This window comes from Pinus tabuliformis, chromosome 6 (genome assembly GCF_031772625.1).
Source record: "Pinus tabuliformis cultivar Carrire ecotype Pingquan chromosome 6, CPIR1, whole genome shotgun sequence".
In the NCBI taxonomy this organism is placed as follows: domain Eukaryota; kingdom Viridiplantae; phylum Streptophyta; class Pinopsida; order Pinales; family Pinaceae; genus Pinus; species Pinus tabuliformis.
In genome coordinates, this window is record NC_142292.1 from 1299937501 (window position 1) to 1299962750 (window position 25250).

Here is a 25250-nt window from a genome sequence, read left to right on the forward strand (position 1 = left end):
CTATTTTGGAAAATGAAGAAATGAAGTAGCAGATCTAAGAGATGCTGAAAAAAGGGCACATCTAACCAAGTTCCTCGCCTTGTGGGAACTCGATTATACTTGTATAGATGAAGGATGTCACCTGGAGACTCTGCATTGATTATCGAAAAATAAACAAAATAACTGTCAGGAACAGGTATCCAATCCCTTGGATTTATGACCTTCTTGACCAACTCAAGGGAGAAAAGTACATCAACAAGGTCGACTTGAAGTCTGGTTATCACCAGGTTCCAATAAAACCCATGGATGTATAGAAGACCGCCTTAAAATCCAAGGAGGGCCTTTTTGAGTAGTTGGTCATGCCTTTCAGGTTGAAAAATGCCCCTGCAACTTTTATGAGGATGATGGATGACATCTTATGTCCCTTCACCAACTCGTTCATGGTTGTATATATGTATGACATCCTCATCTTCAGCAAGAGTTTATAAGAGAACTTGTAACACATTTGATAGGTCCTTCAAACCCCGTGACAACATAAAATATGTGCCAACTTGGAGAAATTCACCTTTGGTATGAGCCCGGTCCAATATATGGATTACATCATTGATGAGAAAGGCATGCATGTGGATTTGGATAGGATCTAAGTCATTCATGATTTCCCAGCCCTAAGAAATAAAAATTTTATTGGTCCAAGTCCCAAAAGTAGGTGTTTGTTGAGTTGAAGTATCGCCTTCGCTCTACACAAGTAATCACGTTGCAAGACTTGCAAAAACACTTTGAAATTGAGACAAATGCCTCCAGTTAGGCTATTGGTGCAGTTCTCACCCAACAAGGGCATCAGGTGGCCTATCATAGTGAGACCCTTTTGGATACAATTTAGAAATACCCCACCTATGATAAAGAGATGCATTCCATTGAGCATGCTTGATGACAATGGAAACATTACATTCCATGGAAGGAGATGATCATCCACATAGATCACTGACCTCTTCAGTTCATAATGGCACAAGGGAAGTTTCAGAATGATTTCCATCAGAAGTGGTCCATATATATGAAAAAATACCATTTGAACATTAGATACAAGAATGGAAGCACTAATCATGTTGTAGATTGCCTCAGTCGACCTCTAGTTGCAGCACTGACCACTGTTCTCAACTCTTGTGGCCACGAGACCTCTGGAATATGGCCGCAACTATACAAAAATGATTCAGAGTTCACCGCCACACACCAAATTATAGGGGATGGAAAGAAAGTACCAGAATTCCACCTGTAGATCCAATTATTATGCTACCTGGGCCACCTTTGTGTTCCTTCAAGTGAGCTGCCAAGCAAATTTGGGAGGCACACTACAATTGGGTCTCAAGACATTTTGGTGTGGAGAAGACTATGGCAGTACTACAAAATTATTTCTATTGGCCAAAACTTTGACATGATGTTGGAAAATATATTAGATCCTACACTTCTTGTGCCATCACCAAGCCAATCATCAAGAGGTAAGGCATGTACACTCCTATGCCTACTTCCCACTAGCCTTGGGAATCCATCTCCATGGACTATCTGTCTATCCTCCCTTCCACCAAGCACAATAATGATTGTGTATTTGTGGTTGTTGAGAGATTTTCTAAGATGACTATATTGGCGGCCTACAAGAAGAGTATCAAAATAGAGGACACTACAAAACTCTTCTTTGAACAAGTGTGGGTACATTTTGGAATCCCACAAACCATTATAACAAATTGAGATAAGAATTTCTTGAGAACATTTTGGTCAAGCCTTTGGTCATTATTGGACACCAAGGTCACCAAGTTGACTGCATTCTATCCCCACACTAATGGAAAGACAAAGGTCGTCAATATAATGATGGTGCACATACTACGCATGTATAACTGCAAGCATCCGAGAACTTGGGATGAGACCTTTCCCTATGTGCAATATATATATAATATAGCTCTCCATAACTCGATTGGTTGTATTCCCTTTCAAGTGGGTTTTTGTGTTGTAGTGTTTTCTTCTCAAAGATGTACGAAAATAACCCACATAAGATTGTGGATGAGAAACAATCTCAACAATATAAATGACTCCTAAACATTATAGATCTGCAACAACTGATAGAAACAAAACCTACCAACGTCTGGATCTATGCCACAATCATAGTTAAACAACAAAAAGAAAGAGTAATAACTCCAATCGTCTAATGGAAATAAAATATACAAAGAATAGTGTATATTATAACACCTGTGAAGGGAACAAATAAATGTTACCAGTCCCCCTCTATAGGATGGGTTCTTGGCTATCCTCAAACGTCTTCAACTTGTGTAGAGTCTGTCTTCTCTATAATGTGTAAACTTAACAAAAATATGGTGTGCGACAATGAAAATAATCAGAGTTACAACAGTGAGTGCAACAATGAAAATAATCAAAAGTGAATAATGAATGGAAAACCCTCTATTTATAACAAAATATTTTGTTATCCTCGAATAATGAGCAATAATAAAATAGCATTGATCCCATTCTTGGAATAACCACTTGGAATATTTTATTATATTTGGTTAGGAGGGAAAAAGTATTTAAACTTTTATTTAGAAATAATAAATAAATAAATGATTTATTTATCACCTCAAGGGATTAGTTGAAGAATAATAAACAAATAATGATGTATTTAATTATTCTTAAGGGGTTTAGTCAAATTTGGTAAAGAATAATAATTAATTAGTGATTAATTAATTATTCTTAGAGAAAAATAAGATAAATAATGATTTATCTGTTTATTTTTCATTGTTGGGTCAAATATGAAGGAATACTAATTGAACAATGGTTTAATTAATTATTCCTAGATGAAAATCAAATAAATAGTGATTTATTTAATTATTCTTCATGGGTTTAACTACAAATTACTTAACAAAGGTGGTTTATTAAGTAATTTCTCACATTGAAAGCAATTTTATTATGGTAAAATTGGCTTTACATGGTTTACTTTGATCCATCTAGTAAATTAGGCTAGATGATCAATTTTTTGGTGATAACAGATTGCCACCCAAAGTATGAGTGTTAGGAGAAAAATGTATGATCGAAGTATGTTGTAAAGACACAATCACTAGACAACACAGGGGAGTTAGAGAGAGAGAGAGAGAGAGAGAGAGAGAGAGAGAGAGCAATGAAGCTGAATTTGAAAGAGGATAAGGATAGAGGGGGTGAGACTAATGCAAATCTCCTTTTATGTTGTGGTAACGGACCTCACTGAGGTGGGGGAGGCATACCCATACCTGCCAAGATAAGTTAGTACAAAAATAACGGTTCGCTAGAAATATAAAACTAAGCAATGAAGTACATGCTGAATGGTACATGACATGCTGGCATAACAGAGCCAGAAAATAATACAATGTGTCCCATATACATAATGCACCTGGAAAAACATGAGCCATGACTAAATACAATAATATCTGAGTACATGAGATAAAAGCCCCTTCCCTCAAAAAATGGGTGGGAGGGAGGGTAGAACAACTAGAGAAGCCCTGTTGAACAAGGAAGGGCTCTGCAAAACTGAATGGATCATCTAGAGGAGACGTGCATGCTATGAACACTGTGATTGGTAGGAACCAAACCCATCAAATCTGCGGAACTGCATCTGAGGTTATAGCATAGTAGGTATGCATCCGGGCATGTGGGGGGATACCTGAAGGGCCACCCCCTCATGAGGTCTAAAACATCTCACACACACCCGAGAATCACTGGTACAATCTGCTGCATCACTGGACCATCAAGTGTATGGATCATGAACATGAAATGACCAAGTCAAAGGGCAATAATGAGACCCTCTGCTCAATCTAAAGTGCCAAACAAGAATGGAAGCTGGAACCGAGATACACTACCCTCTAGGCCATTCTTCTGGAATAAATGAGCTGATGTCGACAGAATAGGGCTTGTGATAGATGAGGCAATGAGGATCCTCAACTAAAGCATGAGGGAAAATAGTAATGTGACTGATGTACTGACACTAGGGATAATGGGGAAAAGTGGGACTGAGGGACAAACAGATGACTACCCTTGTTAGAGCATAAAGTGCATGGTTGACTTGGTAGCAACTGACACAACTCTGGAGGGGATGGGGACAATATGACTGGAGGCCAAAAATGGGCGACATAGGATGAATGATATGCAAATATGGATGGAATATGTGACATGATATGATGGGACATGAAATAGACTCCACGAATGCAAGGGTGACTCATCGTGGATGCTCTAAACAAGGGAGACTCGATGTCGTTGCCACATAGAGTAGGCCCAGTGGGGACCACGAAAACACGAGTAAAAGATGGTTACTCATGACGAAAGTTAAAATATGGTATGATAAGTATTAAGAGGAGGTGAAACTAAAAATACAAGTGTCGCTTTATGATGAAATTTGATTTTGATAGGCGACGAATTGAAGTGTCAAATAATTGAATGAAGTGATGCAACCTACCTAAATGTATGACAGAAATAAATACGCACCAATCAATGGGAAATGCTATTGGTAAAATTTCTTGAGGTAGAGTGCATTACAAGGATTGGGAAGGAGTTTGCCTTCAAAATCTTCTAGGAGATATTTCCCCTTACCTAAGTCCTTACAAATGATGTAAGGTCCTAGCCATAATGATTTGAACTTCCCATGCCCAAAGGTACAATGGCCTGGTCATACACTAGAACAAGATCACCATCGTGAAAGGCACAAGGGTTGACTTTTCAGTCATATTGAGCTTTGGTGCACTTTTTGGCTGCTTCGATGGTTTTCAAAGCAACACGACGGTCTTCAAAGGTGCATTTGAGCATGACAAGTCTTTGTTCTAATGGTTGGGTGTTAGGGAGAAGTTCGACAGCTAGGTGGAGGGAAGGGATCTCACACTCGATTGGTAAGATTGACTCCTCGCCAAAGACAAGGTGGAAAGGAATAAACCCGATGGCGGTTTTAATAGAAGTTCTATAGGCCCACAAAGTTGGGAAGAGAATAAGGTGTCAGTTGGTCTTATGCTTATTCACCGCTCGCTGAAGCATTGTCTTGAGAATCTTGTTGACTGCTTCAACTTGTCCATTACCTTGGGGGTAATAAGACAATGAATACTGATGCTGGAAGCCCAACAGTGAGGATAGTTCATGCCATACCTCATTTTGAAAATTTCAGCCATGGTTAGAAACAAATTGTTTCGAAACCCCGAATCGAGCGATAACATGGTTAAAAAATAAAAGGGTTGCGATAACCGCTGTGTTATTGAACGTTGGCATGGCCTCAGCCCATTTGGTAAAATAATCGACCGCCACGATAATATACTTATGGTTATTAACAGATGATGGTTGACACTCCATAAAGTCAATGACCCATTTATAGAAAGGACCAGTAGCGATGACAGGATGGAGGGGAGCCGGTGGGGCTCTTGCCTTTGGGGAAAAATGTTGACAATTGGGGCAGTGTTTGACTGCCTCAATGCAATCGCTGAAGAGAGAAGGCCAAAAGTAACCAACGCTCATGAATTTTTGGGTAGTAGCCATACTAGAGAGGTGACCACCATAAACAGCACTATGACATGCATTTAGCACTTGCTCTGCTTCAAGATGGGTGAGACAACAACGAAGGATAGATCCACACCGTGACGATAGAGGTTGTCATCGATGAGGAGGTAGCGAGGGGCCTGGTATTGAATCCATCATTGATCATCACAGGTAATATGGGGAGATAATTTTTAGGTTCACAAATATGTGATAATATCTCCATACCAAGGATCCTTTGAAGTGATGGCAAACAAGTGTTCATCCAGGAGCTTGTCATTAATCAAGAGATCACATGCACTAGTGGGTAATTCAGAAATGAGTTGAGTGAGGGCCAAAACTTTCTTACTCTTAAGCATAACAAACTCGAGATCGAATTCTTGGAGGATTATGATCCAACATGCATACTTCCCATTGATGATCCATCGACTCAATAGGAAGGTCATGGGGTTGGAGTTTGTTACGACCCTAGTGGCATGCATGAGGATATAGTGATAGAGCTTTTGGACGGAGAACACGACAGCCAATGCTAACTTCTCTTCATGGGAGTAGTTCACAGGGGGACCTACTAAGTTCTTACTGACATAATAGATAACATGCTCATTTCGATCCTCATCTTCTTGTATAAGGATCCCAATGACTGAATGGGCGGAAGATGAGATGTACAAGATGAAGTCCTTGGTGAAGTCAAGGGGACTGATCAAGGGTGCGGAAGTGAGAACATGTTTCAGGGCATCAAAGGACTGTTGAGCATTGTCATCCAAAACAAATGGAATGGTGGAGCGAAGGAGTTTGAGAAACCCATGCGCGGTGGTCGTATAGTTAGGCATGAACCTGCGAAGGAAGTTAGCTTTTCCTTGAAGGCTTTGTAACTGGTGCAAGGTACGAGGAGGTGGTAGTTCAAGAATGGATTGAACTTTTAAGGGGTCAAGGGTGATACCGTCTTTTGACACAATGAAGCCTAACAGACGGCTGACCGGAACACAAAAGGCACATTTCAACGGATTAAGACGAATGTAATACTTGCGACATCGGGGAAAATGGTGCACAAATCATGAATATGTTGCGCCCGAGACCTAGAACGCGCAGTGAGATCGTCAAGGTAAGAAAGGATAAGGCGCGCCAAGTCATGAAAGCAATCTGAAATGGCCCGCTAAAATGTGGCTCCAACATTTTTTAAGCCGAATGGCATGACCTGATATGCAAAGGTTCCCGACGAACTAATGAACGTTGTCTTTAACTGATCGACATGATAGATATTGATCTAGTTGTACTCAAAGAATCCATCCATAAAGGATAGAACCTCGTGACCCGCACACTCATCAATGATATGGTCAATAAAGGGTGTGAGAAAGTTGTCTTTGGGAAAAGATTTGTTCAGATCATGAAAATCTGTGCAAAAATTAATGGTGCCTTGCTTCTTGAGAATAGGAACCGGGTTGGATACCCATGTGGTATGCTCAATAGGATAGATGAAATCAGCCAGGTTGAGCTTGTCGATTTCAGTTTTTATGGCCTCACGTCGAGAAGGGTGGATGGGTCTCAACTTCTGTAGGATAGGAGTGGCATCAAGCCATGTGTCGATATGGTGTTTAACAATGGCGGGATCAAGTCTAGGCATGTCATAATAGGACCAGGTGAAAACATCATAAAATTCTTTGAAGAGGTTTGTGTAAGCTTCAATTTCTTCTGGGGTGCATTGCGCCCCAAAGGTAATGTTTTCTTCAACCCCTGGTTTATCTGAAGTGTTGATTTTGATAATAAGAGAGATGTTGGCCATGTTCCCTTCTTCGAAAGCATCTGGGGTGGGTATGGGATTTCGAAACCAATTGACTTTGCAATGGATGAAGTCTTTTGATTCCACAACATATTGGTCATGGGACTGCTGTGGTAGGAAGTATGCACGGTGGTGCATATCATCCCAAGGGTAATCAGGGGTAGACATAGCTTCCATGATGTCCTCATCAGAATGGAATATGGGTGAACAGGAGGAAGACTGAATACATGATGTGACGATGTTACCTGGTGCATCAGCGTGAGAAAGAAGGTTCACATACGCATCATTTGAAATGGGAGATGATGAGCTGGTAGATAGAGGATCTACGAATGTTGAGACCTGGGATTCTGTCGAAGGAGGTTTGATAGAAGTGCACGTAGAAACCTTAGAGAGGTTGACCTGTGAGAAACTTAAGGATGACGCTTGTAACATGCAAACGCTCATATAATTAATCTCTGAGATGGGAGGGTGAGGACCAGGGAAATCACCCAATAATGAGGAGTCTTTATAGACTTCGGGTGAAACATTGGTAGTAGGGGTTGAAGACTGTTTGTTGGACATTGATGAGATAATGGACTCAGGGGAAGTCATGGATGTCAGCTCGTAGTAAGTCAACTGATCAATGGTAACGATCTTCCCTTCATGGGGAACACATCTTGCAGAATACCACATATGCGATGATTGACATGGAATATGTGTAACTACGACCTAAGAGAATGTTGTAATCCAAAGGGGCATCAATGACTTCAATGTTGACATGGACAATGTTGCCCGCAAGGGTCACTGCACAGTTGCGGTACATGCTAAGGGGCTGGGAGGAGTGTTTATCCCAAGCACGCAAAGTGATGGTGGAGGGGGACAACTCAGGTGAATTAAGTTGTTTCCAAACAACAGCGGACATCACACAGGTGGATGCACCTTCATCAATAATGCATTGGGAGATGATGGCATTATAGACTCTAACTGGTATTTGGAAAGAAACAGATGAAGGCAATGGGGGATGTTCTGATGTATCAACTAGGAATACAATTAGGCGACCGTCAGAAGGATCTATTGCACCCAAGGCAGTTAGTAGACCTTTCTTTTGGGATGGGCATGATTGGAGGACTTCCAGCATCAACATGGCAACAGGTGATTGCACCAAGTCATCTACTATACTGTATGTATGGGCATCTCTGTTTGAAGTCGCATTACAATGTAGTGGTCCCTTTGGGATCTTAGGAATGGCCTCAAACTTAGGTTGAGGGATCTGTAAAGGACCATTTGGTGTCGTAAGAGGCTCAACAGATACTTTGGTTTTGGACTCGGTAGCTGACGAAGTGGAGAGCTTGTCATATTGACGCAACCGAGTTTGTAGGTTGATATTGGAGGGGTTAACCTCATCAGAGTTCATCACAAGGATTTGGTAGTCACCAAGACCAGAAGGTTGGGGGAGATGGGCTGCTTGACCTAGCTGGGGTTGAGTAGCAACAAATCCTTCCTGAGGGAAAGAATTTGTGAGCACTGCAGGTTGAGATGGCGCAGGATTTTGAGGCGATTATTGACCTCTAGAAGCTTCTTGACCTTCCCACATTCGGTGCATTTGGGGTAAGAGAGGACAATCATGTGTATAATGACCATGTGTATAATGAACATGTACACCATGGTGTCGTATGAATAACCTTTTCTTCTTGGTCTGGCCGCCCTGTTGCTGGTTGTTGGTGTTAGGTTGATTACCCTAGTTAACCTTGTTACCCTTCCTCTTATTCTTTTTCTTCGAATTTTTGGGATTGGTATCACTTTGTTACGCAAACACTTAACCCTAAGGAGGTGGTGGCTGCTGGGGCTGAGGATGCATGGGAGGCTGCGACACTAATGCTTGAGGTGCTGGAGCACTAGGTTGTGCATAAGAAGGAGCAACAGTTTGGTAGACGGGTTGGGGTCCTAGAAACATGTTGCTAGCAGGAGGGGCATAAGTGTTGGAGGAACAGGTTCCCCCCTATGGGTAGCCATAAATTTGCTGAGTATATGGTGAAGAGTGTGAAAGGGATCCAACGATACCATTGGTGGCGTGAGATGCCCCCAGTGCATTGGCACTTCTAGGACGAGGGAGGTCCGGAATGATGGTATAGATATAACCGAATTGTGCATAAATTAGATCATATCTTAGAGTGGTTTAGAGAGCTTATTCCTCAGTATGAGGAAAATGGGATGCGACATCTTTTCCAATGGGAGATAAAAGGCTCCTAAGAAATCAATCTAGATTAACACGGTCTTTCAAAAGGTGGGGAATGACATGCTCTCCTCCTTTAACGCCACTCTTCAACATGGTCAGAAAGGAGAGTGGTAGAGGACTGACGAAATGTGGTCAATAGCTCTGTACTAGTGTTGTACCGGAGAGGTAACTAGAAATATGAAATGAACGCTTTAGCAAGCGTCGTGAAAACATAATGAGATGCAGAGGGCTGGTCTACATGCCATTTTTCAGCGTCTCTAGTGAGTGTGTGTTGGAAGAGCCGAAGACGAATGTACTCATCTGTTATGGAGTTGGACGAACACCACATGTGGAAGGATTAGACATGGTTCGTAGGATCCTCACCAGCATTACCCTCAAACTTCGGGATGTCTGAGGGAAGCTTAGTTGGCATAGAGGGCCAACCAGCATCATGGTGTATGGGGTCGTTTATCAACTAGTTAAAATTCGGTAGACTTAAGCCAACCATAAAGGGGAGCATGGGGGATTCTAGAATGGTTCCTAAGGCTGTTTCACTTGATGTGACCACTAGGATAGAACCAGATCCAACACCAGGTTGGGTTCCTACACTAGCTGTGGGTCCAGACATGGTGGCGATATGCGGTGAAGGAGGCTTGGAATTAGATGACAAATTAGATGAACCAGGAGAAGAGTCAGTGTGGAGACTCAAAGGGCTATGAACTCGAACCAGATGAGGAAGGGTAATATGCTCAAGAGGAAACTGGGGGTGAAGGCCTAATAGTCTCCATGACAAAGACCTTGGTGGTGCAATAGTGGTAGGACACACGTGACATGGAAATGGTGAAGGGATATCAATAATATATATTTGTCTCGATGAGGAGATAAATTTATTATGTTAAGTCTTGTCTTGGTGGTGTAAACCAAGCGCCCTTCGCTTAAGGAGTGTTTGTGTGTGCAAGTGTATTAATTGATTAATCCTAGACGATGTTTGTAAAAAAGAAAAAAGCTTGCTAAAAATAAACTAAAATAAATAACAGAAAATGAACAGCAAAAAAATTAAATAAACCCCACCCAAACTGGGTTTGCAAACACTGTACTGCTTGGTGGCTAAATAGATGGAAAATACATTGAAACAGTCTAAAGATCTAAATGTCGGTGTGATTGGGATCAAGTGACACTACACTGCTAGAAAGTGGTGCAACGACAACAAAAAACCAGAGGGGAAGATTGCTGCAAAAAGATAGGGAGATGGTTGAAACACCTAGGGAAACCAATGGGACCCTAAGGAAAATGACCAAACAAGTTTAAATGTGAAACTATGGATGGAAACAACCTATCTTAATAGATCTGAAACAAAAAGGTATAGATTTGGAAAATGTGGTTGAAAGCGTTGTAGAAACTCAAACTACTCACTTAGTGCAACTCCTCTACAAAGGTGGAAGTGTACTAGAAGCCCTAAGGGAGGCTAAATTTGACTTCGATGAGAAAATCAAATTGGATCAAAGTCTAAGTAGTACAAGACAAAGTTCAGACAACCCAACAGAAAACTCTTTGCAAAACCCATAAACAGATTTGAGAAAAACCCTAAAACCTAGAAATCACAAGTACTGACCTATTTCTCTATAGGGATCGCACTTTTTGGGTTGTTTAGTGCATTTTGGCCTCCAGATTGCATTTTTTGGGCCAAAAAGTGCGATTTCTGCTCTTTTGATCTCGGTCGGAAAATCTCGGAAAAAAAGTGTCGCCTTTGTCATGACTGGTTAGTGTGACCTACCGAAATGACCAGAAAGCTTGTGGAAGTAAAAAATTTATTAGATCTAGATTTAAAAAACTATGAAACATTAATAGAATTGAAAAAACAAAAAACCCTAAGCTGAAAACTGAAGGTCACCTAGGTTTCTAGATCTAAAGTATAAAACCCATCAAAGTCACTAATTTTGTTGTAGTGGTTTCTTGTCAAAGATGTATGAAAAGAACTCACTTAAGATGACAAACAATCTCAACAATATAAATGGCTACTAAACGTTGTAGATCTACAACAACTGATAGAAACAAAACCTACCAAAGTCTGGATCTATGCCACAATCATAGTTAAACAACAAAAAGAAAGAGTAATAACTCCAATCATCTAATGGAAACCAGATATACAAAGAATAGTTTTATTATAACACTTGTGGAGGGAACAAATAGATGTTACCAGTCCCCCTCTATGGGATGGGTTTTTGGCTATCCTCAAACGTCTTTAGCTTGTGTAGAGTCTCTCTCCTCTATAATGTGTAAACCCAACAAAAATATGGCATGCAACAATGAAAATAATTAGAGTTACAACAATGAAAATAATCAAAAGTGAACACTGAATGGAAAACCCTTCTATTTATAACAAAATATCGAGTTATCATTGAATAATGAGCAATAATAAAATATTATTGATCCCATTCTTGGAATAACAACTTGGAATATTTTATTATATTTGGTAGAATGGGAATAACCACTTGGAATATTTTATTATATTTGGTTAGGAGGGAAAAAGTATTTAAACTTTTATTTAGAAATAGTAAATAAATAAATGATTTATTTATCATCTCAAGGAATTAGTTGAAGAGTAATAAACAAATAACGATTTAGTTAATTATTCTTAAGGGATTTAGTCAAATTTGGCAAAGAATAATAATTAATTAGTGATTAATTAATTATTCCTAGAGAAAAATAAGAAAAATAATGATTTATCTATTTATTTTTCATGATTGGGTCAAATATGACAAGGAATAATAATTAAACAATGGTTTAATTAATTATTCCTAGAAGAAAATCAAATAAATAGTGATTTATTTAATTATTCTTCACGGGTTTAACTATAAATTACTTAACAAAGGTGGTTTATTAACTAATTTCTCACAGTGAAAGCAATTTTATTATGGTAAAATTGGCTTTACATGGTGTACTTCGATCCATATAGTAAATTAGGCTAGATGATCAATTTTTTGGTGATAACATTTTGATTTCAACCATTGTGTCTGCTTGATGTTTCCATTCCTCATGCAACTACACAAGAAGAGTCTACACATGTACATTCTGAGGCTGATAAAGTAACCATGTTTATTAAATGAATCTAGCACATACGCTAATAGGTTCAATATATCTTAGATAAAGCCAATTTCAATTATAAAAAATGACATGATCAACATCGAGTGCCACATAAGTTTCAGGTGGGAAACAAGGTTTGGTTGGATCTACAGAAAGAATGCTTTGTCGGAGCCCATCAGAAACTTCAACTACTCTGATATGGGCCTTACACCATCACCAAGGTTGTGGGAGACAACAATTTTGAGCTCATCATTCCCCCATTCCTTAGTCTGCACCCATTGTTCAATGTGGACCACCTTCGGCCATACTTTCCACCATTGTTGGACACAACAGATTTGCTAAGTAGTTGGCACCAACAAAGCCCAACCTAAATTGCATGGAACATGCCACAACTGAGCAGATCATGGAAACACATATTAAGAACACTTGCCAATAGAGGATCCAACTCTATCGATTTTTCAAATTTGTACAACTCCTCCACCAAGGCAAGTGGCTCATTAGGGATCAAGTTCAACATAAGTTTCCTCATCTCATGGAGGCACTTAATGCAATGGTGACCATTTATTCCCAAGGGGGGAGGACTAATCTAGGTGGATATTGGTGGCCACCCTCCTATTCCATATGCACCTCCAACATTGTTTCTTTTGGTTTCCTTAATTGTAGCACAATTTACTATTTTTGGTAGTTTTTCAAGTCCTAAACTTTCAGAGTTGTTTTGAGGCCCTAAACAGGATTTTTTTGAAAAATGTGCCAATATTGACAAATAATTACATGGTATTTCTTGGAAAATGTGTTTTCCTTGGACAGATCTTTCTAACGAGATATCGTGCATGCCAAATGAATATCATATGGCCAAATTACGATCCTGAGAGATTGGCATTCCAACTAATCCCAATGGGGCATACAAAAGTTTGGCACTTCATCTCCTAGGATTAGATTTTTGGATGTTTAGGGTTTTCCCATTATTTGTCAATAATAAAGAGGCCTCAGAGCCTCACTATAACACAGTCTAGAAGGAATGTAACCATCACATATCTTCTCAGAGAAAAGCTACCATCGCTCGAGTTAGGTTATTTCCATTCTGCATGTAAACAATTTTAGTATTTTATTATTAACTAATTGAAGTTCATTTTTTGTTGTAGCTTTGTGTTTCTATTTAAGTCTGTATTTCATTTCATTCCTACATAAATTTGGATCAATTAGACTACTAAAGTATACACATACATACTATTTCTTTTTTTAACACTATTTTCATTTTGATTCACTCTCAAAGTATGGGGAAGATCGTGGCCACCTCCATGGCCCCCAGGAAGGGTTCCTCCATGCAACAAAGCATGTGGATAAGATCGTGGAAGAATACACAAACATCTTTTCCTCATCCACATGGGTAACTTTGCATTGTCAAGTCAAGCATTTGACCAATCTAACTCCCACAGCACCTCTACCGAATGGGCCGATATATCATCGCTCTATTATGGAAAATGAAGAAATCAAGTAGAAGATCTAGGAGCTACTACAAAAAGGTCACATCCGACCAAGTTCCTTACGTTGTGAGAACCTGATTATACTTGTATGAAAGAAGGATGGCACATGAAGACTCTACATTTGTTATTGGACACTAAACATAATCATTGTCAAGAACATGTATCCAATACCACATATTAATGACCTTCTTGACCAGCTCAAGTGGGTCGAGTACTTCAACAAGATCAATTTGAAGTCTGGCTATCACCAAGTTCCAATAAAACAGACAGATTTATGTAACACAGCCTTCAAATCCAAGGAGGGCCTTTTTTAGTGGTTGGTCATGCCTTTCGGGTTGATAAATTCCCCTACAACTTTTATGAGGCTAATGGATGAAATCTTGTGGCCATTCACCAACTTGTTCATGGTTGTATATCTGGATGACATCCTCATCTTTAGCAATATTTGGGAAGAGCACTTGCAACACATTTGAGAGGTCCTTCAAACCCTATGCCAACACAAACTATGTGCTGACTTGGAGAAATGCACCATTGGCATGAGCCATGTCCAATATCTGGGTTACATCATTGATGAGAAAAGCATGCATGTGGATCCAGATAAGATCCAAGTCATTCATGACTGCCCAGCCCCGACCACTCTAACAGAGCTTTGCATATTTTTGGGCCTTGTCAATTTTTATCGAAGGTTGGTGTTGGGATTCTCTCATATCACTTGACCTTTGAGTAAAGTTACCAAGGGCGGAGTAAAAACAAAGTTTTTCTAGTCCGAGTCCCAACAAAAGGCATTCGTTGAGTTGAAGCACCACATTTTCTTTGCACCAGTACTCACATTGTTAGACCTGCAACAACCATTTGAAATTGAGACAAACACCTCTAACTATGTTATTGGTGTAGTTTTCACCCAACAAGGGAATCTGGTGGCATACCACAGTGATACACTTTCTAGTACAATTCATAAATACCCCACCTACGATAAAGATATGTATTCCACCGTGCAATATTTTCGACAATGGAAACATCACATTATAGGGAAGGAGACAATCATCCATACAATTCACCAACCTCTTTAGTTCATACAGATGCACGTAAAGTTGTAGAATGATTGTCATCACAAGTGGTCCAAGAAGTGAAACACCAATGATGTTGCAGATTTCCTTAATTGGCCCCTGGTTGCTTCTCAACTCTTGTGGCCATGAGACCTCCATATGACCACAACTATACAAAAATGATCCAGAGCTCGCCACCACATACCAGATACTAGTGGATGGAAAACAAGTACCAGAATTCCACCTCCAGAACACATTATTGTGCTACCTAAGTCACCTTTGTGTTATTTCAAGCAAGTGTGCCAAGATGATTTGGGAGGCAGACTTCAACGGGGTTGCAAGACACTTTGGTGTGGAGAAAATTGTGGCGACACTATAGAAGTATTTTTATTGGCCAACACTTCGACAGGATGTTGGAAAATATATTATATCCTGCACTTCTTGTGCCATTGCCAAGCCAACCAATAAGAGGCAAGGCATGTACACTCCTCTGCCTACTCCCATCCAGCACTAGGAATCTATCTACATGGATTATCTGTCTAGCCTCCCTTCCACCAAGCATGGTAATGACTGTGTATTTTTGGTTATGGATAGATTTTCTAAGATGGAAATATTGACGACCTGCAAGAAGAGTATCACAACATAGGACATTGCTAGACTCTTCTTAGAATGAGTGTTGGTACATTTTGGGATCCCGCAGAACATTATATTATATCATGATAGTAGGTTCTTGAGCACATTTTAGTTGAGCCTTTGGTCATTATTGGACACAAAGCTCACCAAGTCAGCTGCATTCCATCCCTAGACTAATGGCGAGACAAAGGTTGTCAATAGGATGATAGTGCACATACTACATATGTACAACTCCAATCATCCACGAACTTGGGATGAGATCCTTCCTTATGTGCAACACAACTATAACAGAGCTCTGCATAACTCGAATGGACACAATCCCTTTCAAGTGGGTTTTGGATTTCAAACGTTATGTTTGATTGATTGTTTCCATGCCTCATGTGACTGCACATGAAAATTCCACACGTGTATAGTCTGATGCTAATAAAGCAACCAAGTTTATTGAATGCATCCACCACATCTGTTAGAAGGTTCATGACATCTTAGAAATCTAATGCTAAGTACAAACAACGACATGATCAACATCGGGAACCACATATGTTTTAGGTGGGTGACAAAGTTTGGTTGAATTTGCAGAAAGAACTCCATGTCAAAGCCCATAAGAAACTTTGACCTCTCTGATACAGACCTTTCACTATCACCAAGGTTGTGGGAGACAATGCTTTCAAGCTCAACATTCTCCCATTCCTTGGCCTACACCCAATGTTCAATGTGGACCACCTTCAACCATACTTTCCACCATTGTTGGACACATTAGATATTGCTGGGAAACTAAAACCAACAAAGCTCAACCCAAATTGAATGGAACAAGACATGAATGATCAGATCATGGACACACAAATTAAGAACACTCGCCAATAGAGGATCCAATTGTATTGGGTTTTCAAAGATGGCCAATTCCTACACCAAGGTAAGTGGCTCAACAAGGACAAAGTTCAACATAAGTTTCCCCATCTATTAGAGGCACTTAATGTAATGGGGACCATTGCTTCCCAAGGGGGGAGGAATGATCCAAGTGGATATTGCTAGCCACCTGCCGATTTCACCTTGACCTGCAACACTTTTTCTTTTAGTTTCCTTAATTGTAGCACAATTTACTATTTTTGGTAGTTTTTTAGGTCCTAAACTTCTAGATCCATTTTGAGGCTCTAAACAACATTTTTTTGAAAATTTCACCAACCTAATAGCCCTTGGGCATAGGATCTCATGGATTTTTTTTTTCTCGGATATATCTTTCTAACGAGGTGTCGTGCATGCCAAACAAATATCATATGTCTGAATTACTACCTTGAGAAGTTGGTGTTCCAACTAATCCTAATGGGGCCTATAAAATCTTGGTGCTTCATCTCCTAGGGTTAGGTTTTTTTATTTTTAGGGTTTTCCCTCTCAATAATAAACAAACCCTTGGAGCCTCATTATAACACAGTTCAAAAGGCATGTAGCCATCACATCACTTCTCAGAGCTAAGCTACCATTGGCCAAGCTAGTTTATTTCCATTATGCATGTAAACAATTTGAGTATTTTGTTATTAATGAACTGAAGTTTACCTTTCACTATAGCTCTATGTTTTTTTTTAAATATCTATTTTATTTTGTTCCTGCATAAATTTGGATCAATGGTATCAGAGTGGTTTGCTCTTTTTCTGTTTTTCGGTGCATGTCCCCAATGAGGTTAGGGTATAAGGAGTTAGGAATTGAAATGGTTGAACCCTTGCAAGACCTGCCTCTCCGAACCCAACAACCTCCTATCACAGAAGAAAATAAAGAGGAGGGAATAGGAGATCCTTACAAAATATTTATCGAAGAAGCCCTCGAGTGACCAAAGAATGAGATGATGGATAAATTTTACCAGATAATTTTGCGGGTATTAGTGGGTGAAGCATCTTCATCTAGCAGCCACCTCAGAGGGACCCCCTTTAAGCTATAATTTAAATGTAAAATTCCTATATTTGAAGGCCATAAAGGTGCAAATGTTATAGTTAAGTGGTTAAATTTGCTAGAAGGATATTTTTCGGTTCAGGATTTTTCCAATACGAAAAATATTACTTTTGCACTCAAAACCACCCTTGATGTGAAGGATTGGTTGGAAACCTACTGTGAGCAAAGGGACGAGAAGGAACCCTCACTATTTTTAGCCACATGCACTTGGAACTCTTTTCAAGACATCATCAACGAACAATATTACCCTTTTTGGAGCTATGAAGATAAGTACATAAAATGGACCACACTACAGTATGGAAGGGACCAAGACGTGCTAAAGTTCACAAATATTTTTCATACCCTTCACATTAAGTTGGGTATCAGGATTTTGAGTGGCATCTGGTACTCAAGCATTGCGACTGTCTACACAAATACATTTAGGACATGATGGAGTTCCTAGAAATCTCCTCACTTGGTGCCACATACCAATATGTTGTCAAGATCGAGCATAAGTTTAAACAAAAGAAGCCAAAATTTGGTTCTGCAAATCCAAAGTATGGAAAAGACACCCCCAAAACAGAGAATAAAGGACAAATCCAAGGCAGGTGTTAGGTGTGGAGTCCAATTATCTACCTGATCCAGAGGTCTTGTTTCCACCGGGTGTATACTCTAGGAAAAATATACACCCCTCCATGCAGGGGGGACTTTGTAAATTTCCTTGTAAATTATTGTAATTTTGTAGTCAATCTCATTCATTAATTAGGAGAATGATCGGACAATAGAAGTTATGTTAATTTAGGGTTTTTTCTCCTAGAAGGAAACCCTCAATTTATATGAGGGAATTGTATTACGACTGCGTATTATTATTTTGAGCAAGAAAGAGAGAGGATACTGTCTGAGAACAAAGAGGAAATTACAATGGATCTATTGTAGGTTGTATCTCTTCATTTTATTGGATAATATGAAATGAAGGAATGTTTATTTCTCTGTGGACGTATCCCAAATTGGGTGAATCATGTATATTTGTGTCTCTCTTGTTTTATGTATTTTTGTATTTGTGTTTACACAATATTTTATGTGTTTCATTGCTCCGCTAATTAATTTATAAAATTTGGTATAAGATTCAAAGATATATTTGGATAATAAACTCACAGGAAAGAAGGGTTCGTAGTTTGAATGGGAGCAAAGGTAGAAGATGGTAGGTTGAGGGTTGAGAAATTCAATGGTCAAAACTACCAGCTATAGAAGATGAAAATGGGGGATTATTTGTATTAGAAATATCTTTATTTACCGTTGAGAAGAAAATAAAAGAACTCGACGAGTATGAAAAATGAAGAATGGGAAATTCCTGATAAAAAGGCACTGGGAAAAATATAGTTGTGTGTGGTAGTGTCAGTGGCATTCACAATTTCAAAGGAAACAACAAAAAAAGGTTTAATGGTGGCATTCAGGGAAAATTTTAAGAACCCCCCCTAAATTTACATGTATAATAAATCGGCGAATCTCCATGGTATATAGGAAAAATGGAAGGCGATTTTATCAATAATATGATATGTATATATAATTTTTTGGCGAATCTCTCACTAGGCATGGCGAATATTTTACTCAATTATAAAATCTTGTGTTTATTGAATACACAAATGAAATCATTGCATTTCTTTAAAATATCTTTTGAAATCAAAATTATCGAAATTACATATCGATAACCTAGTGGGTGTAGGATAAAATTCACCCTGCCATTCACAGAAAGCATGAGAAAAAACCTAATACTATATATAAAACCAAGAAAAAATCAAATTCATCACTTCTAGGGACCTCCTAACCACCCTGCCAATACACAAGTATGTTCCTGTTTGCAATTAGAAAAATTACCCAAATTACAATCTTCTTACTCCAGCATATGTTGGAAAGTTATAGAAGGATGACTAGTGCAATGAATCCATTCCTTTTAGCCCTGGATTTGTTTCAGTTTAAAACAGAAGTATACAAATATACTTGTCCAATGTCTATGCTTTAACCATTCACCTTAAGATGTTTTTACAATATAATTTCCTAAGTCTATTTAATATCTTCATTATCATAAAAACCAACCTATATCCATCTTAACTCCACATCTACCACTCTTAGGGGGATGAAATCTATTTATCCCTCTGAGCACTTGGTAGACCTAGAATTAAGATGGATCTAAGATGATAGAATTTTCCCTTTAAATAGTCTATGCTCACATGAATACCATGGTATTACCATGGGTCAATACCATGGGTTATCATAAACCTGGAGCTTAAAAATTACTATAAGTAATTTATAAAAATTAATAAAATTAATAGTTGATTTTTATTTTATTTTTTAATTTAACCAAGCTAAAATGTTTAACATACATTAAATTACAACATCCATTTTTACTCTTGATCATATCAAATATTTTTTCACTCTATGCTAGTTTTCATATCACAATATTTGATACCTCTCGTAGATCCAGAGTAAAGATGGATCTATGCTGGTTTAATTCCCCATTTAAATAGGATACATTCCAGGTGAATACCATGGGTCAATACCATGTGCCATTTTGGTGAATACCATGGGTCAATACCATGTGCCATTTTTATTTTTATTAATACTAATATTAGGGCTAATAATGTTTTTTTTGCATGGTATTAATAACAATCTAGTCCATGGTATTTGTCCCATAGTATTTTGCCCATAGGTTTCACCTAAATATAACACATTTGTTGAGTGTTCATAAATATAAGTGACTTATGGGGTAAATATAAAAAAATGTTTTTTTTGTTTACCATACCTCTCGTTTATTTATATTTTTATTAATTACCATACCTCTTTTACAAATATGGTATTTGGCCAATAGGATTCACTTAAATAAAACCTCTTTCTTGAGCCTTCATAAATAGAATGAGGGTTATGGACTAAATATAAAAAGAGGTTTTATTTATTTACCATGCATCTAGTTTATTTATATTTTTATTTATTTACCATACCTTTTGAGTAAGTATAAAAAAACGTTTTATTTATTTACCATACCTCCACTTTACTTATATTTTTATTTGTTTACACCCTTGCATGTATATAAGGTGACTTATGGAGTAAATATAAAAAATGTTTTATTTATTTACCATACCTCTCATTTATTTATATCTTTATTAATTTACCATACCTCTTTTATAAATATGGTATTTGAGCCTTTGGCCCATAGGATTCACTTAAATAAAACCTATTCTTGAAAATGGGCGAATGGATTCACTTAAATAAAACCTATTCTTGAAAATGGGCGAATGGAACGTTGTAACTCCTAATTTCAAGGGCTAAATTTACCTTTTTTACCCTCTCCCTTAAAATAAGGTGGGCTATTTGAGGTGATTTGTAAAAATTTACTATGATACAAAATATTCGTCCACTAAAAATTTAAAACCCCTTAATTTCGCTAAAGGGCGAACATTCGCCCCTAAAATTTTCTATGGTGGCATTGGCCAAAATATATGAAAAACCCTCGATCTCAAATAAGGTATTTCTTATGAAGCATCTATTTAATATGAAGATGTCAAAAGGTGGATATATTGCTGATCATTTAAATGAATTTAACATGGTTACCAGCCAGTTAAGTTCTGTAGGGGTAAATTTTGATGATGAATTTAGGACTCTGTTATTTCTATGCTCATTTCTAGAAAGTTGGAATGGCTTAGTTATGGCTATTAGTAACTCTATTTCTAGATCTAGTACTTTAAAGTTTGATGATGTTGTTGGTGCTATCCTTAGTGAGGAAATGCAATGGAAAAGATTTGGTGAGACATAAGGTAATGCTTTGAATGTAGAGTTTAGGGGAAATCACAATAAGTCAAGAAAAGGCAGATCCAAATCTAGATCAAGGATAATGTGCTGGAAATGTGGGAAGAAATCTTGAAGAAATATTGCAAATCTCAAAAAGGAAAAGAAGGAGATGAACAACAAGACAACAATAATGAAGCGAATGTGATAAGTGATGTGTTAAAAGATGCTTTATTCTTTTATTAGAGAATATTATTGATGCTTGGGTGGTAGATCTAGGGGCTTCATTCCATGCCACACCTGATAGGAAACATTTTCATGACTATGTTCAAGGAGATTTTGGAAATGTTCGTTTGGGGAATGATAAACCCTATAAAATCATTGGAGTGGGCAAGGTTTTTATAAAGAAAAAAATAGAAACCAATTTATACTGAAGGAGGTAAGGAATGTTCCATATCTGAAGAAAAATATCTTTTCAATAGGGAAGTTAGGCGGTGAATGTTGTGTAACTACATTCACAGACAAATCTTGGAAGGTCAGTAAAGGAGCCCTGGTAATAGAAAAAGGAGAAAATGTTGGTATGTTGTATTTATGCAATGGTATTTCTAATTTAGTTAATTATTTAACCTCCATAAGAGGGGATATGACATTGTAGCATCATAGGCCTGGGCACATGAGTGAGAAAGGGATGTAGATTCTTCACTCAAGAAATTTGCTGCCAGGCATGAAATATGTTAATTTGGATTTATGTGAAAATAGAGTTTATGGAAAACAAAAGAGAATCGATTTTCTCAAAGTTGAGAAGGAAAATAAGAGTGAAAAATTAGAGCTGGTACATACAAATGTATGGGGACTTTCTCAGGTATCATATCTCATTGGCTCTCACTATTATGTTACTTTTATTGATGATAAAACTAGGAAAACCTAAATTTATTGTTTTCAAAATAAATTTGACTTATTTGATACTTTCAAGAAATGGAAAGATTTGGTTGAGAATGAGATAGGAAATAAGTTGAAGTGTCCCAGATCAGACAATGGAGGTGAATACTATAACAAAGATTTTGATAACTACTGTATAGATAATGGAATTTGTAGAGAGAAGATAGTTCTAGGAACACCACAAGAAAGTGGTGTGTCTGAAAGGATGAATAGGACAATCATGGAGTGTGCAAGGTGCATGAGATTGCATGCATGATTTCCCTTACAATTGTGGGCAGATGCTGTAGATACTGTTGCTTATCTAATAAACAAAGGGCCTTCAAGTTCCTTGGATGGTGGTATTCTAGAGGGGGCATGGACAGTTAAAAAGGTAAACTACTCATTTTTAAAGACTTTCAGTTATGAAGCCTTTGCCCACATCAATAAAGAAAATAGAACAAAGCTTGAGGAAAAATCAAAGAAATGTACCTTTATTAGATATGGTGTTAATGATTTTGGTTATCTCTTATATGATTATGAAAATCACAAAATAATTAGGAGAAGAGATGTCATATCCAATGAAAAGGTCTTGTATAAGGATTAGATACAGGAAAATGAACAAGAAAAGGAAAACAAAGAATACATAGTGCTTGATGAGATCATAGAAAAAGTAAAGGTTCCTAAAAATCATAATGATCAACAACCACAACAAAAACACCAACCACGACATCAATAGGCACCTCAAACACCTGAAAGTGGTGTTAAAAGATCTACCAGGATAATTAGGTCCCTTGAACGATACTCTCCTTCATTATATTATGTATTGTTGAATGATTATGGTGAACCGGAAAGATACAAAGAAGAAATGCAGGTAGAAACCAAGAAGAAGTGGGAGAAATCCATGGAAGAAGAGATGGAATCCTTGATGCATAACCAGACTTGGGATTTAGTCAAGTTTCCTGCAGGTAAAACAACATTTCAGAATAAATGGGTTTATAGGTTGAAGGAAGAAGATAGAGGTAAACACAAGTATAAGTCTAGACTTGTGGTGAAGGGGTTTGCACAAAAGAAAGGTATATACTTTGATGAAATGTTTTCTCTTGTTATTAAAATGACTTCAATAAGAACTATTTTAAGTCTAGTGGCAACAAAAGATTTGCATGTTGAGCAGTTATATGTAAAGAACACCTTTATCCATGGGGATTTGGAGGAATACATATATATGTAGTAGCCACAAGGGTATGAGTTCAAAGGGAAGGAAAAAATAATGTGCAGATAGAAGAAGAGCTTGTATGGATTAAAATAGCCTCCAAGGCAATGGTATCTAAAATTTGATAGGTTTATATCTGAACAAGGTTATACTAGATGTCACTCTGACCATTTTGTTTATCTTAAAAATAAAAATTATGGCAACTATATTATATTGCTATTGTATGTAGATGACATGCTTATTGCAAGGTCTAACATGCGGGAAATAAATGTGATCAAAGGAAAATTGGAAAATTCATTTGCAATGAAGGATTTGGGTGCTGCAAAACAAATCCCTGGTATGAGAATAACTAAAGACAATAAAAATTGCAAATTAACATTTTCTCAGAGTGAGTACATAGAAAAGGCATTGGAAATATTTAATATGCATAATGAAAAACCAATTAGTACACCTTTGGCTAGCCATTTCAAACTAAGGAGATGTGTCCCAAGACTTAGGAAGAGATGGATTGTATGTGTAAAGTTCCATATGCATCAGTAGTTGGAAGCTTAATGTATGCAATGGTCTGCACAAAGCCTGATATTGCACATGTAGTGGGAGTTGTAAGTAGATATATGAACAATCTAGGAAAAGAGAATTGGATGGTAGTGAAGTGGATTCTCATGTATTTGAGAGGTACCACAAATCAAGCATTATGCTTTGGCAGTTCAAACATTACTCTTCAGGGATATGTTGATGCAAATATGGTAGGTGATAGAGATACATGAGGAGCACCACAGGGTATGTGTTTATTGTAGGTGGAACAACTGTCAATTGGGTTTCAAAATTGCAAAACATTGTTGCAATTTCAATAACAAAAGAAGAGTATGTTGTTGCTACAGAGGTGAGTAAATAAATGAATTGGTTACAAAGGTTTATGGATGAATTAGGTAAGAAGTAGTAGATGGGTAGGTTATACAGTGATAGGTAGAGTGCAATTCATCTTGCAAAGAACTCAACATTTCATTCCAAGGCTAAACATATACAACTCAAGTACCATTTCATACTGTCAGTGTTGAAAGATGGACAACTGAAGCTAGAAAAGATACACACTAACAAGTTTCAAGTAGATACGTTAACAAAAGTTGTAACCAGGGAGAAAATGAGCTTATGCTTAGTTTCAATTAGTCTTTATGTATGATGATGAAGATGAGAAATAACTAGGTCCAAAGTGAAAGCATTGTCTAGCAAGTGAAGCAGGTGTGGAGTTGCTATAATCAATCTCCAAGTGGGAGATTGTTGGGTATTGAGCCTGATTATTTTCCTAGATAAGAGGTCTTGTTTTGGCTAGGTTTATAGCCCATGAGGACTGTACAACCTTCCATGAAGGGGGGTGCGGGGGCCCGGGGGGGGGGGTTGTCCCCCTGGTTGGGGGTTTAGGGCTAGTGGGACCCCGAAGCTAAAAATAGATGACAAATTGCCTTGTAAAATATTGTAATTTCATAGTCAATATGGGTCATTCATTAGGCATATGATATGATGATAGATGTTATCTTAATTCCGGGTTTTTTTTCCTGTATAAGGCAACCCTTGGTTTATATGAGGGAATTATATTGTGGCTGTGTATTATTGTTCCGAGTGAGAAAGAGAGAGGAGATTGTGTGAGAGTGAAGAGGAAATTACAATGGATCTGTTATAGGTTGTATCTCTTCATTTTGTGGGATAATAT